Source organism: Theropithecus gelada, chromosome 1, assembly GCF_003255815.1.
Source record: "Theropithecus gelada isolate Dixy chromosome 1, Tgel_1.0, whole genome shotgun sequence".
In the NCBI taxonomy this organism is placed as follows: Eukaryota; Metazoa; Chordata; class Mammalia; order Primates; family Cercopithecidae; genus Theropithecus; species Theropithecus gelada.
Window position 1 is genome coordinate 110,849,578 of NC_037668.1, and position 15,005 is coordinate 110,864,582.

The following is a 15,005-nucleotide window of genomic DNA, read 5'->3' on the forward strand; positions in this document are numbered from 1 at the left end:
CAGGTACACGTCAAATGCAGGGTATCAGGCAACCCTCACAGAACTCTTATAATGTAACAGTATTGTTCACCTAATTTTCCAGATGAGGAAACTGCCTCAAATAAGTTTAGTACCTTGCCCAAGCAAACCTGCAAGTTGGCAGCAGAACCAAAACTGAATCCCTGATCTGTTAGTCCCGGTACATCTTACCTTCCTGTATACATTGTTCTTAAGCATGAAATCTCACAAGGATTCTTCAAATCTGTCCTTGGAATAAATGGGCTACCACACGGTGTCTCCAGGAAAATCTGGAAACTCAAAACCTGGTACCTGAAATTTATCAAATACAGAGTCTGTTTTTAGGTAACAACTAGATACTAGCTTCTTTGTATGCATATAGTTCTTTGCATGCACGTCGTTCTTCAACAAGACTCATCTGGAGTGCTGCTTCTGGTGTATCCTGTGCCACGGCCATGAGGGAGCCTTATGGCTGGTGTGTATCTGATGGTGATGACTTTTGTTGCTTTACCCATGTTCTTTCATCCAAATCCTTAAAGGCTAAAGCACTTCAATACAGCTGGTGAGGATTAGGGTATATTGCAAAGCAGAAGGCTAAAAGCAGATTTCTCCATGCCATCTGTAATGGCTGTGCAGCTGCAGTGCCCACACACATCTGGAGAGCTGCTGTAAAATAAGAGCCTAACATTTGGCAAAGCTAGCAGATGGCCTTGTTATCAAATGTGAATAGAAGCAGAGTCAAGCTTCTGGGGAATGGCAAGTTTAAGACTAAGGACAGTCACAACAACAACAACAACAAAGTATATGGAAAGGAAGAAGAGCACCGGACAGATAACAACCTATTACAAAATGAGAAAAACGTGTGGAGATGATGGTGAGATAGCAGGATGAAAGTTCCTGAAAATTTTAAATAAGGAGAGAGAGATTCAAACATGTCTTTATTCTCCCAGTAATTAGAAACTGTCAGAATTGTGCTTAGTTAAATCTGATTAATTTGCTAGACTTGGCAGTGGAATTGGTGTTAAAGGTTGCCACCGTCAACATTTGGTGTGGTATATCCTGGGGGCATTTCATCATTACTAATTGAGTAAATGACATTAACAGAAGAGATGGACAGTTCTGTCTTCTGCTCATTTCACAGAGTCCTGCTGCCTTTTAAGAATCCTGCCAATCTCAGGTTTTCTTTGATTAAAAAAAAAAAAAAATGGTGCTGGAAGTAGCTTTCAGAAGAACTAGGTCAATAAGATGGTGGAAACAGATACAGATCCCTTTTTTAAAAGCATGTCTACCCTGTGGTCCATTCCCCTCCAGGGTTCTGTAACAGATTCTTCGAAAGTCTTTGATTCTTCCAAGAAATTTTCAACAAAAATCCCTGATAATAGGATCTGCTCTTATAGAAGAGGCAGATTTCAGAGCTGAGGGAGAGAGGCCATTACATGGCAGAATTAATGTAGAAGGAAAGTAGAGGGGCCGCACCACAGTGTGAAACTTGGTTTTGCTCTAAGTAATTGGCATAGAGCTCTTATTCTGGGCCTTGGAGCTCTTTTTAGTCTTAAAGTAGGAACCTCACAGGCGTCCTTTTTTTCAGGTTGAGTTGACATTGAGGAAACAAGCTGCTCTAGTTGGAAGCCAAACCAGACAACCTGCCCATTCTGTTAATTGGATTTTAGGATCTGTGTTGAGGTAGCCTGGGCTGGAAGTTTATTCACCTCTGTTCAGATGCCAAATACATTGGCCTAGAAGCACACAGAACTTAATAAAATAAATTAGCAAAATGGCTATGTCATGGCCATTTCCAAAATGTATATCTTGTAGTTGCTCTCAGTTGGGGACTCTTTTATTTTTAACTGATCAATTAAACTTGTCTAGCTACATGAATTGTTCTAATTACTGAGTTTTCCCAGAATTAAATACTGTAAGTTAAATCAACTAACATTTAGCAAACGGGAGCTGCTTCTTCTGCTTCTCTCCTTAAGAGCCCTCCATAGAATTAACAGTTAGGTGCTAATTGCAAATGATTAAGTGCTCACCAGTCTTGGAGTTCTTTCTTTAATATTAATGAGATGGATTAACATGGAACATGTCTTCTATTAATATTATAAATGGAAGCCTGCATGGATCACTGAGTGCTGTTTTGTATTATAAGGAGCACTTAGTTTAAAGGAGTAAAAAAGGTACACTCCTAAAATGTATCTTCCTTTCAATTGAGAAGTACAATTACTGAGGAAAATGTTTAAATATCATTAACTTAGAGCAACCATGTAGCATTTTAGCAATAATCACAGTAGCAAACTTTTACATAAAACTTCTTTCATCAGTCTCCGTGAGTAGGCACTGTACATTAAACCAGAATAGAGCTTAAATTACTCCATAAAACATACACAGAAACATCCACCATTCTGTACTACTAAAAGAAATTACTTGGCAGTTCAGAATTATTTTCACATATCTGAATTTCCTTTTAAGATCACTATTTGCCTATTAAAAATGCTAACTAATTTCTCTTGGCTATTTGAAAACAGGAAATTGACTGTATTTTCTTTCTTTCTTTAAGAACAAATATAGTTAAAATCACCTCTCTCTTGCTTTTCCTAAGAAGATGTGATAAAAAAAGTAAAGCTTATATTTCATACATTACTGTTTTAGAATCTACCACAATGGCAAGGGCAGTGCAGTCTCTAAGCTACAGGAATGGCATCACTATATTTTAATTCTATAAGGCTTATTATTTAAAAAAATTGCTCATTTTGATAAATACCTTTTGAGTATGCCACACTATACCATAAAAGACACTGAAATGCAAAACGGTTATTTTAGATCATAGTAAATTACCATTTTGGCTCTTTAGACTCTTGCAAACATTTGGAAATGAGAGAACAAAAGCTTTATGTATTCAGACTAGATCAGGCCCTGTGTTAATGCAGCATGCATCACACTTTGATTAAAGACTTAAACTCTGAGTCAAACTTCTGGGTTTGTCCTTACTCCTTGAACTGAAAACTATGTACACATTTACCATTTGCTCTAGATAAACACGCTTTCCTCAGACAATATCAAGTAGTAACACTTACATGCTCATAGTAATAGAAGTGATGCTTGTATTCAAGATTGCATATGTTAAAAATGATAACAAGGAATATAAGATTCTAAGATCACGGGAAAAATGGAAATATATAGCTAGGATCTTGCATTCAACCTTACAAATATTTTATTTAATCCAGAATATGCATGATGTATAGGTCAATTATGTTTCTGAATAAATTAGTCAGATGTCATTATGATTTTTGTAATCATCTCAAACATAATCTAAGTAGTCATAATTTACAGGTAAATATGAAGCATTCTCTAGAAACAATAATTTCATTTGAAATATCTGGTCTTCTGATATATTTATAATTATTCTTATAAGTAGCATACATCTCATAACTAACGTCTGCAAAACTAATGAAAATTGTGGTAGGTCAAGTTCTAAGATAGCTCCAAATAGCTACCTCTTGATGTACACACCCTCTATAACTTTCTCCTCTTGAATGTGAGTAGGATCAATACTATTTTCATGATTAGGTTATTTATCAGTTGATTTTGAGTGAATCAGCATTAACTTGGATGGGTTTGGCCTATACAGATAAGCACTTTAAAGTAAGGTGAAGTTTCCTAGAGATTCTCTTCTGCTGACACAGAAGAAAGCAAATGGCCTTACTGTAAGAGGAGGTGGCAAGAACCTGAGAATAGCCCTCAGGAACTGAGAGTGGTCCTTAGGACATAGCTGGCAAGGAATAGGGGCCTCAGAAATGAATTCCACCAGCAACCTGTGCATTTGGAAGAGGACCAGATGAAATCACAATCTTTGAATTCAAATGATGAGACCCTCAACAGAGGACCTAGCCTGGACTTCTGACCTAAAGAAACTATAAAATAATAAATTTATGTTGTTTTGTGCCACTACAGTTTATAATAATTTACTTGCAGCAATAGAAAACTAATACCAAAAAGAATCTGTTTTGATCCATGCAGAATAAATTTAGCTGAAAACATTCACTCTTCTCATTTAATGAAATCTGGCTGCAAACTTATAATAGCCCACAAAACATGATATCATTCATGGCAAATAAAAAAAAATCATGTGGCCCCAAGTAATACTGCTAATTAGAAAGGAAAACAAGAGTTTCATAATTTTGCTTCCTTCTGTTCTTCGGATAGATGCTATTATCGTTGACAATAACACTACCAATCATTCTCAGATGACTTTGCAAGAAATTGACTAGGCATGGCTCTCAATTGTCTTCACTCTCACAGGTTTCAGACTCATAAGGGATGCTAAAAGTCCTTTCCCCAGATTGCAAAAATGGTGCATTGTCCCATATGCCATTGGGAAAAGGTTGAATTAATTACCTTCTGTGGGAGCTCAGGTTCTTCTGACAATGGGTTCTGTTCCCAAAGTCCCTTGAAAAGAATCGTAATTAATTGTGGAAATGTTTGTCTTACTCTCTCCACAAACTCACCATTCCCTGAGTATCAGCCCCTGAGTGTAAACAGCAGACAGCACTGAATGCGTTTCAGACAATGATACTGAATGTCAGTGATATTGCTCCCTGCTTCCTTTGGTATGGAAGGCTCTGCTTGGCAAGATTTTGAATCATAGGGATACCTGCCTTTAACAATTGTGGGGAATCCAGACCTGAGAAACATTTTATGTAGTGTAAAATTGGCTAGGGTCTGTAGCCTGATAAGCCAGAATTTGGAGGGAATGGCTGACTAGTGTCTGCCATTTTCTTTTTTTCTTTTTCTGTAGGACCATTTAAAATTTCCAAATTCAGTTTAGAATGAAAGTATGGCAAGAGCAAAAGAGTTATCCAATATAGACTCTTTGCTATGCACCCTAATAATGCAATCTCAATTAAAGATTATGATTCAAACACAGCCACAACACGTACACTGCGAGCATGCGTGCATGTGCACACACGCACACACACATAACATTCAATTTCAAGTGCACATAGGCTCCTATTTAAGAATTCTTATTATTGATATTATTTCATCTCTTCTAAACTGTCATATTATCCTACAGAGAGAAGAGCTACAGCAGAGGCCATAAAGGAAACTGTCTTCACTCTATCTCCATAGTAAACAACCTTTATATTATTTTTTTAAAATCCCCGTGAGAATATGCTTTTGTGGCTATGGCCTAGTTACAATGCTGGGGCAGCATTAAGTCATTAGTGAAACCGGCTTTTGCTTTCTTTGCTGAGAAGACAAACAATGGTCATGGTCAGAGATTCTTTAACACTGTAAGTATTTATCATACATTTAATTACTAATGCTATAGTTATGTCATTGATTTGTAGGCATCATGAATAATCTTAATACAATTAATTGTCAGACTTAACACAGGCCACTTTGTTCATCAACTTTTCCTATCTTAAACCCACAGATACAAAGGCATATTTCTCCACATAAGCCAAAATCCAGAAGATCAATGTAGTATATTAAGTTCTGTGTTGTTCTTGAAAGATCTCTGGAATAACAGATCTGAGCTTGAGGGTTAGATCCAACTCTTTTTGGCAGCTTAACCTTTCTAAATTCCAGTGATCTTGTCTCTTTGTTGTTGTCATTGTTAAAGAGCACAATCAAAAGAATCCTTGTAGAGCATTGATGGTCTCATGAAGTTGTGATAATCAAATGAAATAATGAAGCCTGTGTATGCCAATTACCTGTTTCTTTCTAATTCACTCTGCATCCTTTACTTGCTCTTCTGTATTGCAGGAAACTGCAGATTCCACGTTTCCTTGCTTTCTGATGTCTACATCACTTCAGCCATTAGGAAGCAGCTTTAGAAAATTCAAAGACAAGAGTTAAGGAAAGGCTTGGTATTTTTCCTTCTTTCCGTCTCTTGAGGGAGTATGTCTTGCTGTGGCTCCTCCATGGCTCCAGCTTCCACCCATCAGCCATTTCCTGTATGGCCCCATTGCTGGGCAGAGCAGTCTCCAGTGGATTTAAATTCTTGCTCGATGGCTCCTTTTTTGTACTCTGGTATTACCAGTTCCCCCTGTTGTCTCTCTAGCTCTAGGGGTAGTAGTTCCCAACTTCTGCCCATCTCTCAGTTGTTTTAGTGTTTCATATATGACTTCATTTCCCATTAGGTAAATGCTCAATACCCTATATTAAATTCTTTCTTTGTAGAAGACCAAGAGTAGTTCCTATTTCTTGGCTGGACCCTGACTGATACTGACAGGAAAGTACTTTACAGATTATAATAACTCTGTACATGTAAATAACCAGTTTTATAGTCATTTTAATGATTAAATTATATATTCTGAAAGTGACATATTTATGGCATTTTGGTATTCTTCCACTATTACCTTCCACTATTACCTCCCTTTATGGATATGGATTATCAAGAATCATAAAATATCTGTGAAATTATACATAGAGGGATGAACTATTATATTATGTTTCTGTCTTATATATATGTCTATTAATGAAAAATACAGAATTAGAAATGGAATACTTTGAAATGTGTTTGGGTGTCTTCATTCAAATTTATTTTAGTGTAGAATACTGAGAATAGTGGAAATGTCCTTTTAACAACCTTGCCTATTACATCTGCTGATTTTTGTTAAAGAATGCAATAGTCTTTAGCAAGAGATCAATGAAAGCAAACAAAGCAAGCATAGGAATGAAATACTGCAGTGGTTTATTTTGTCAAAGAACAAATTTACAACAAAGTTTCATGCCTTTCTATGTATTATATATTATCTTTTTACCTGTTAACTTGTAGAATTCAGAAGTTAGAGTCTCGTAATAGGCACACATATTAACAGATTTATTTGAATTGAAAGATGAAGTCAGATTGTTATGCTGAAGTTAGAGCTGACTTGGCTGATTGAATTGAAAATGGATATCAGCTCTAATTCACATCAATTAGGTCACACAGTGAGCATTCTCCAAAAATTGAATGAACTAAATCTGTAGCTGCAAGCTTGTTGATGAAATTGTAAAGCATGTGACATCATAAAATCATTTTTAAAGTTTGTTTGTTGTTGTTGTTTAACTTTGTATTTATCAGGTCAAACAAGGTGACCCTAAGAGGAACAGGAACAGGTGTAATCAATGACTTTTTGATAAATGTTAATAAACTTTTTCCTGAAGCAGAGAAAGCAGAAGACTCTAATGACTGAATAGCAAGCATTTATTGAATCATTCATCGCATTCAACAAAATTGAACAAAGATCTAATTGGGTTGTCAGAAGATTGATTATTATAAATAATAATAGATCACAATGTAATTTTTGACATGTACCTCAGAAAATGTTGAAAAAGTGAAAGGTGTTGCCAAAGCTAAACTCCTATCCACATCTACTTATTTATTGGAACAATTTTTCTAAACACATACATTTTTTTAAGAAAACAAACAACAAATGGGAATACAATTATCAAAGATTCCACTAACATTTATCAATAAGTTGTATTCTTTTATAATACATACACTAATTGAAAATGACAATCCTATTTCATTAAAAATTATTTTTAATAAAATTTAGTTTTTATATGTAATAATTATCAAGATATTATTTGGTTATATAGTATTAATAACTGTTAGAGTCAAAGAAAATTAATAAACAATAATTTCAATTTATATTCATATTTTTGTGACAGAAAAGACTCACATAAAATATATTCCTTTTATATAATTTTGTATGGTAATCAAAATGGAAATACAAATTCAAGGAGTTAAGGAAATAATACACAATTTCTGACTCAGAGAAAAACTTGCTTATGTACTCTTTAAAATGGATTTTTTGCAATCAGATTGCTGGTATTTAGATTATTTTTAATACATTTTACAAAATGATCTAGCTATTTTATTTAGTAAATGCTATTTCTTATAATATAGCAGAAATTGTATTCTATGCAACCAATTAAATGTGATGAAAAGTCTTTTAGCCATTATGTAAGCAAAAAATTTTAAGACCTGCAAACACTATGCTTTCTCTTCTCTGATCTATAATTATATTTATTCTGTTCATATGCATCTATCTGAGCACATTAATGCATCCCATCTTGCATTAATTAATTGCTTCCCTTTCCTCAGTTTTATCTCCATCTGGATCAGCTATAGTGTCCAGCCCTATGCTGAACTCATAGCATAATAATGCATTTCAATATATTTTAATATGTTGAGTCATCTAAAAAACAAATAATAAACTCATATATAGAAATATCTTCTGACTTCTCTTTATCCTTCATAGCTTTTGAGAATGCCTTATTCTTGGCCATTTTCCCCTTATTTTTGCTGCTGAGTTGAATTTCCATAGCCCTCATATCCCTTTTTACAATCTCTTAATCCCTCTTCATTCCAAGCATTTGAATTTAGGTTTGGTATTGGGTGACTACCAAGTGAATCATTTGGATTGTGAAAAATAACCCTAGATCAATTTCTTTTATTTCTTCCCTACACTGTTTCAGGCCTGTTTTACCTCTTTCTTTATGAGGGTATTACTCTGGCACACATCCTGATTGATGGAGGATCTCCAGAAAAGAGTGTTAATTTAAAAATATCAGTTACTGGCTTACCTCTTAATGAAGCAGCTGGCTTAAGAAGCTTTAGATTTAAATTATCTGCCCCGGCACTATTATTCAGTCTTAAGTGAGGCGGTGCACCAACTTTCCTGTAAGTAATTGGCTGAAATTAAAACTCTGAGGCGCCTACATTAACAGACCGATTAGACACATTATGGGGACTGGAGGGGGCAGTTGTTTTAGGAGAAGTCAAGTTCAGTAGTCTGAATAGCACTAGATTGAAATTTATAAAGCTAGTGTTAAATTAATTTACAGTGGAGCTCATATTAGCAATAAGAGAATCAGTGGCCAAACTGATTTGATGGATGGTCTCATTATGATATACCGTAGATCAAAAAGATTTCTATTACGTGACAAAATCTCTATGGTGCTCATTTATTTTCATAAGTTGTACTAGTGCCATCAACATTTATTTTTTAAATATGCTTATTTTGTGTACAGAAATTGTTGTACGTCTATACAGTGTCAGTTTATTTTTTGGGGACTCAAGGAAATGATATAGTTTGAATGTTTGCTCCCTCAAAACTCACATTGAGGCCAGGTGAGGTGCCTCATGCTTATAATCCCAGCACTTTGAGAGGCCGAGGTGGGCAGATTACCTGAGGTCGGGAGTTTGAGAGCAGCCTGACCAACATGGAGAAACCCCACCTCCACTAAAAACACAAAATTACCCGGGCATGGTGGTGCATGCCTGTAATCCCAGCTACTGGGGACGCTGAGGCAGGAGAATCGCTTGAACCAGGGAAGCAGAGATACTGTGAGCCGAAATCACTCCAGACTGGGCAACAAGAGCGAAACTCCATCTCAAAACAACAACAACAAACAAACAAACAAAAAACCTCGTACTGAAATTTAATTGCTATTGTAACAGTATTAAAAGGTGGAACCTTTCAGAGGTGATTAAGACATGAGTGTTCTGCCTTCGTAAGTGGAATAATGCCATTTTCATGGGATTGGGTTTGTCATGGAGGGAGAAGGCTCCTTATAAAAAGACAAGTTTGGCTGTTTTGCTCTCTCTCACTCTCCTGCCCTTCCGCCTTCTGCTATAGGATGATGCAGGATGATTGCCCTCATCAGATGTGGATCTCTTGATCTTAGACTTCCCAGCCTCCAAAATTGTAAGAAATGAATCTCTGGTCTTTATCAATCACCCAGTCTCAGGTATTCTGTTATAGCAGAAGAAAACAGACGAACACAGGAACACAGAATCTATCATTGGGGTTACTAATCTTGGCCCTCTTTCACTTTCAAGTAACATGAATAATGCTTTCCATCAGTCAGCTGTTGTGTGTCTTGTAAGGTTGACTCAATGTTTATGAAATCACAGGGCCACAGAACGGTGGAATGTTAGAATTCTCAAAGACCTTAGAGATCATCTACTCAACCACTCTTACTTGCGTTTGAGAATTTAAGTAACTTGACCGAAGTCAGACAACAGTGATTATATAACTACAGTGATTCTGGAGTGTTCTCAACAAATAATAACCTCAGAAATGAGTAGGCACTTGGAGACTTTGGGCTGTGGATTCAGGTTGCCTAGGTTTGAATCCTAGTCCCAACACTTACTAAGGCTCTCTGATAGTGGGCACGTTATTTAACTTCCTCGTACCTGTTTCCCCATCTACAAAATTGAATTACCCGTGCTCCAAGATTTGTGATCTAGAATTCAATTAATAAATTCAGGCAAATTATTCCAATTATATTAAGCACTAGTACTCAAAGCTGACATTTGAGGCTCAAATGGAGTGTCTTCTTAGCGTTTTTTCTCCTGTCATTTTAGCCCGAAGCCAAAATTCAAAAATAATGGGAAAATTCTATGCCCTGGTATAACACAGAATCATAAAGGAAGCCTCAATATCCCATACTCTGCTTCATACGCTAGAATCCATTTAAATGAGGTTTAAAATTGTTCTGGTTGAGTCATTCCTTCCAGTCAAGGCATGTTCTATCTGAAGGACTCAAATTAATTAGCTACAGTTAACAGATTATTAAGTCAACTGGCTCCTAAGGAGATGGTGGTGAGTGTATCAAAAGGTTCAGATTTGGCATACCATAGTAAATGGTCTAATTAGCCACATCGTTTATAATCTGGGAACAGAGAGAGGAGTGGATTTTCAGAAGGAAATGGAGTTGCCCACTTAATTTTGTCTAGAGATAGCCTTCATAGCCTTCATACATGCACAACTTCCTCATATACTATTTTCTTTTCTTCTTTTTTTGTTTCTCCCTATTCCAATGGACAGCAGAAGACGAAAGGATTTTGTTAAATAGAAGTTAGTTTTCGACTGGGTGCAATGGCTCATGCTTGTGATCCCAGTGCTTTGAAAGGCTGAGACAGAAGGATTGCTTGAGGTCAGGAGTTGGAGACCAGCCTGAGTAACATGAAGCTACCCCATCTCTACAAAAAATAAAAATTAGAAAATTATCCAGGCTTGTTGGCACATACCTGTAGTCCTAGCTACCTGAGAGGAGGATCTCACAAACCCAGGAATTTGAGGTTACAGCGAGCTCTGAACATGCCGCTGCACTGCAGCTTGGGTGACGCAGCAAGACCCTGTATCTTAAAAACAGTTTTTTAAAAGAGAACTTAGTTTACAAAACTTCTGAGAATAAAATAAAATGAGAAATCAACAAAAATGCAAAGAATAGGAATACCAAAGAAGCAGCCCTGGCATAGAGACGAGCAGTGAGGACAAACGAGAAAGTCACAGACTTGCTAACATGAGAATGCAGGTCCATAAGATGAGAGATGTATCTGTTACCTTCAAAAAGAAGGACACGTGAAATACGGCAGCTGTGCAAGTTAAAAAACAAGGACAAATAAAGCTGAAACCACAGTGGTGTCCTTTTTTCCCTCTTTTGTTATGCATCATATCAGGTCATTAGGTGTTTAGGCCTTTCTTTAAAGTATACTCATCATCAACACCTTTGCTTACCTCAGTCAGCTTGGTTCCCCTGCCATTACGGATATTAATGATGTTATGAATTTATTTAGTGTAAGTGTAAGTGTGGCTTAATGTGCATTACTACATTATCCTTCAGTTGTATGTTGCCCTTAGCAACTGGTATAAAATTATCTCCAGTCCTCTGCTAATTTTATATCTATCTTTGTTGGGTCAGCTTTGCTGGTTTCTCTGCTTCATACTTTCTGAGCTATAACTCATGACGGTGTTATAGGAGTCACCACCTTATAACTGTGACCATAAGCACTGATTACAGTAGAGCAATGACCCTTGGGTGGATGGGGTCTGACAAAGGTCTTTGGCATCCTTTTTTTTTTTTTTTTTTTTTGTCTTAAAAAGCATTCTCTTGGTAATATGATCTAGTGTAGATAATGAGCACAGATCTATTCTGTGTGAAATTTCCTTATTTAGATAAATCTATGCATGGATGCTAAATTTTTTTTTTTTTTTTTTTTTTTTTTGAGACAGAGTCTTGCTCTGTCTCCCAGGCTGGAGTGCAGTGGCATGATCACAGCTCACTGCAACCTCCACCTCCCGGGTTCAAGTGATTCTGCTGCCTCAGCCTCCCAAGTAGCTGGGACAACAGGCGTACGTCACCACGCCCAGCTAATTTTTGTATTTTTAGTAGAGATGCGGTTTCACCATGTTGGACAGAATGGTATCAATCTCTTGACCTCGTGATCTGCCCACCTCAGCCTCCCAAAGTGCTGAGATTATAGATATGAGCCACCATGCCCAGCCAGATGCTAGTTTTTTTATTTGGATGTCTTTCTCCCTTTTGGGTTTGAAAACCAACCCGGGGTAATGTACCTGAAAGAGAATGGAAGGCCTTTCCTGGATGAGCTTTAAAATATACGCTAATAAAATAGCTTGCAGTCATAACGAAAACACAGAAATTTTTGTAGTCTGATTAAATTGAGAAAATGTTACTCCTTTGATCTAAGGTTAAAATCTGTGCTTGATTGGTAAAGTTCACAGCAATGAGCATATTTTAGAGTTAGTCAGATGGTGCAGAAATCACCTTTTTTAAAAAAATTATTATTCATTTGCTTGTTTGACTACATTTGAAGCAGAATGGGTAGCTAGGAATGAAGCCATTAAATCCGTATGAGAGCAAATCATCTCAATTTCACATTTCACTGTTTAACCTCTCTGGGTCTCTTTCCTCATCTGTAAAATGAGAAGGTTAGACAGCTGATCTTTAAGGTCCTGCTTGGACCAATACACAAATCACTGTACTTTCTTCCTTTTCTCCTTCTCATAGATTTTCATTGAGGGAAATGTTCTGTACTCTATCTCATAATAGAAGTCTGATTTTAAAATAAAACAATGTGAGTCACTAATAATAATCATAATAATTAAAATAGTAGTTATTATAAGATTGAAAATAATACATGCTTATAAAATTTTTATAATTAACTCAGCTTTGATAATGATCCCAATGATTAATTGCATCTATTTTCAGAACTGCACTTTAAAAAAAAAATCAAATGCTGTCAGCAGAATCATATTTTTTCTTAATGACATTGAACAATGATTGAATTAGATTCTTCTACTGGGCAGGATAAACTCCAGTTAAGTGAAAGGATGTGCTGCTAAAACCTCTAACATACTGTGCTGAATAGTTGATCCTTAGTGGCAATTAGACATCTTTGTACATTATCTATTAGCCCATTAGTATACTTTATAAGCACACAGCAGGAATTTTTGTAATTAAATTGAGTAGTGTCTCACCCATTTTTGGTATAACTATCCTGTTTACCAGTATGCCTCTAACATATATTTTGGTATACCAGGTCATACAAAAACTGTTCTTAAAGAATGTGTTCCCTGCCTCCCATCTTCCTGCTTTGACCCCCACAGTAAAGCCTGAAGATATGTTTCAGTTGCTTTATGAATACTGTTTTGCATGTTTCTGCATAGATTTGCATGTTAAATTAAAGAAGCTTTAATTCCAAGGTTTGTGATCTAGAATTCAATTAATAAATTCAGGAAAATTATTCCAATTATATTAAACACCAGTACTCAAAGCTGACATTTGAGGCTCAAGTTGAGTGTCTTCTTAGCTTTTGTCTCCTGTCATTTCAGCCCTAAGTCAAAATCCAAAAATAATGGGAGGAAAAAATTCTATGCCCAGATATAACACAGAATCGTAAAACTCTTTATGTAGAGAATTCCAGGCGTAATCATCCCAAGGCTTTTCCATGTGTATGGCCCTATGTGATCTACCCTTAAACTTTATCTTGTTTTTCTTTGCTATGGATTGAATTGTGTTCTCCTGAAATTTGTATGTTGAAGCCTTAATTCTAATGTGACTATATGTGAAAACAGGAATTTTTCAGAGGTTATTAAGGATAAATGAGGTCATAAGAGTGAGGTCCTAATCCAATAGGATTGTTGGCCATATAGGAAGAATCAGAGAGAGAGATCTGTGCTTGATTGTTAAGGTTCACAGCAAAGAGTGTATTTTAGACTCAGTCATATGATGCAGAAATCACTTTTTAAAAATTATTATTCATTTGCTTGTTATAATAGTAGTTATAATAATATACTATTTAATTATTATCATTATTATTAGTGACTCAAATTGTTCTATTTCAAACCCAGATTTCTATTATGTTATCAAGTACAGAACATTTCACCAATGCCAATCTGTGAGATTCTTTCTCTCTCTCTTTCTCTGTACACACCCACCAGAGAGAGACCATGTGGGTACACCATGAGAAGTCTGTCATCCACAGGAAAGGAAGAGAGTCCTCACTAGAAACTGACTTCACCAGACTTTGACCTGGAAAGTCTATTCTCCAGAACTGTGAGAAAATACATTTCTATTGTTTAAGACAACCAGTCTATGACATTGTGTTATGACAGCAGTGCGGATTAAGAATCTTATCTTCTACTACCCCCACTTGCTCCCTCTAATGTAGAAGCATTGGCCTCTTTCCCATTTCCTAAGGAAAATACGCATGCTTCTGTTTTAGGGGCTTTACACTGTTTCTACTGCCTAGACTACTTTTCCACCAGGTATTCTACATGATCAGTTTATTTGATCACCATCTTCAAATCTCCGGTCATGTCGCCTTCTCAATGAGGTCTTATAAGAGCACCCTACTTATTACTATAACCTGCCACCTCCCCAGCCTGCGTCCTCCTGAACCCCTGTATACTGTTTCATGTTTAACATTTCTACTTCTTTTCTCTCTTTCTTTCTCCTCCTTTTTTCCTTATTTTTAAAATTGACATATAATAATTGCACACATTTATGGGGTACAGAGTGTCATTTCAATATATGCATACAATGTGTAATGATCAACTTAGGGTAATTAGCATATTCATGACCTCAAACATATCATTTTTTTGTCTTGAGAATATTCAAAAACCTCTCTTCTAGACGTTTGTGAATAAAATAAATTAATGTTAACTATGGTCACCCTACAGTGCTATAGAACACTAGAATTTATTCCT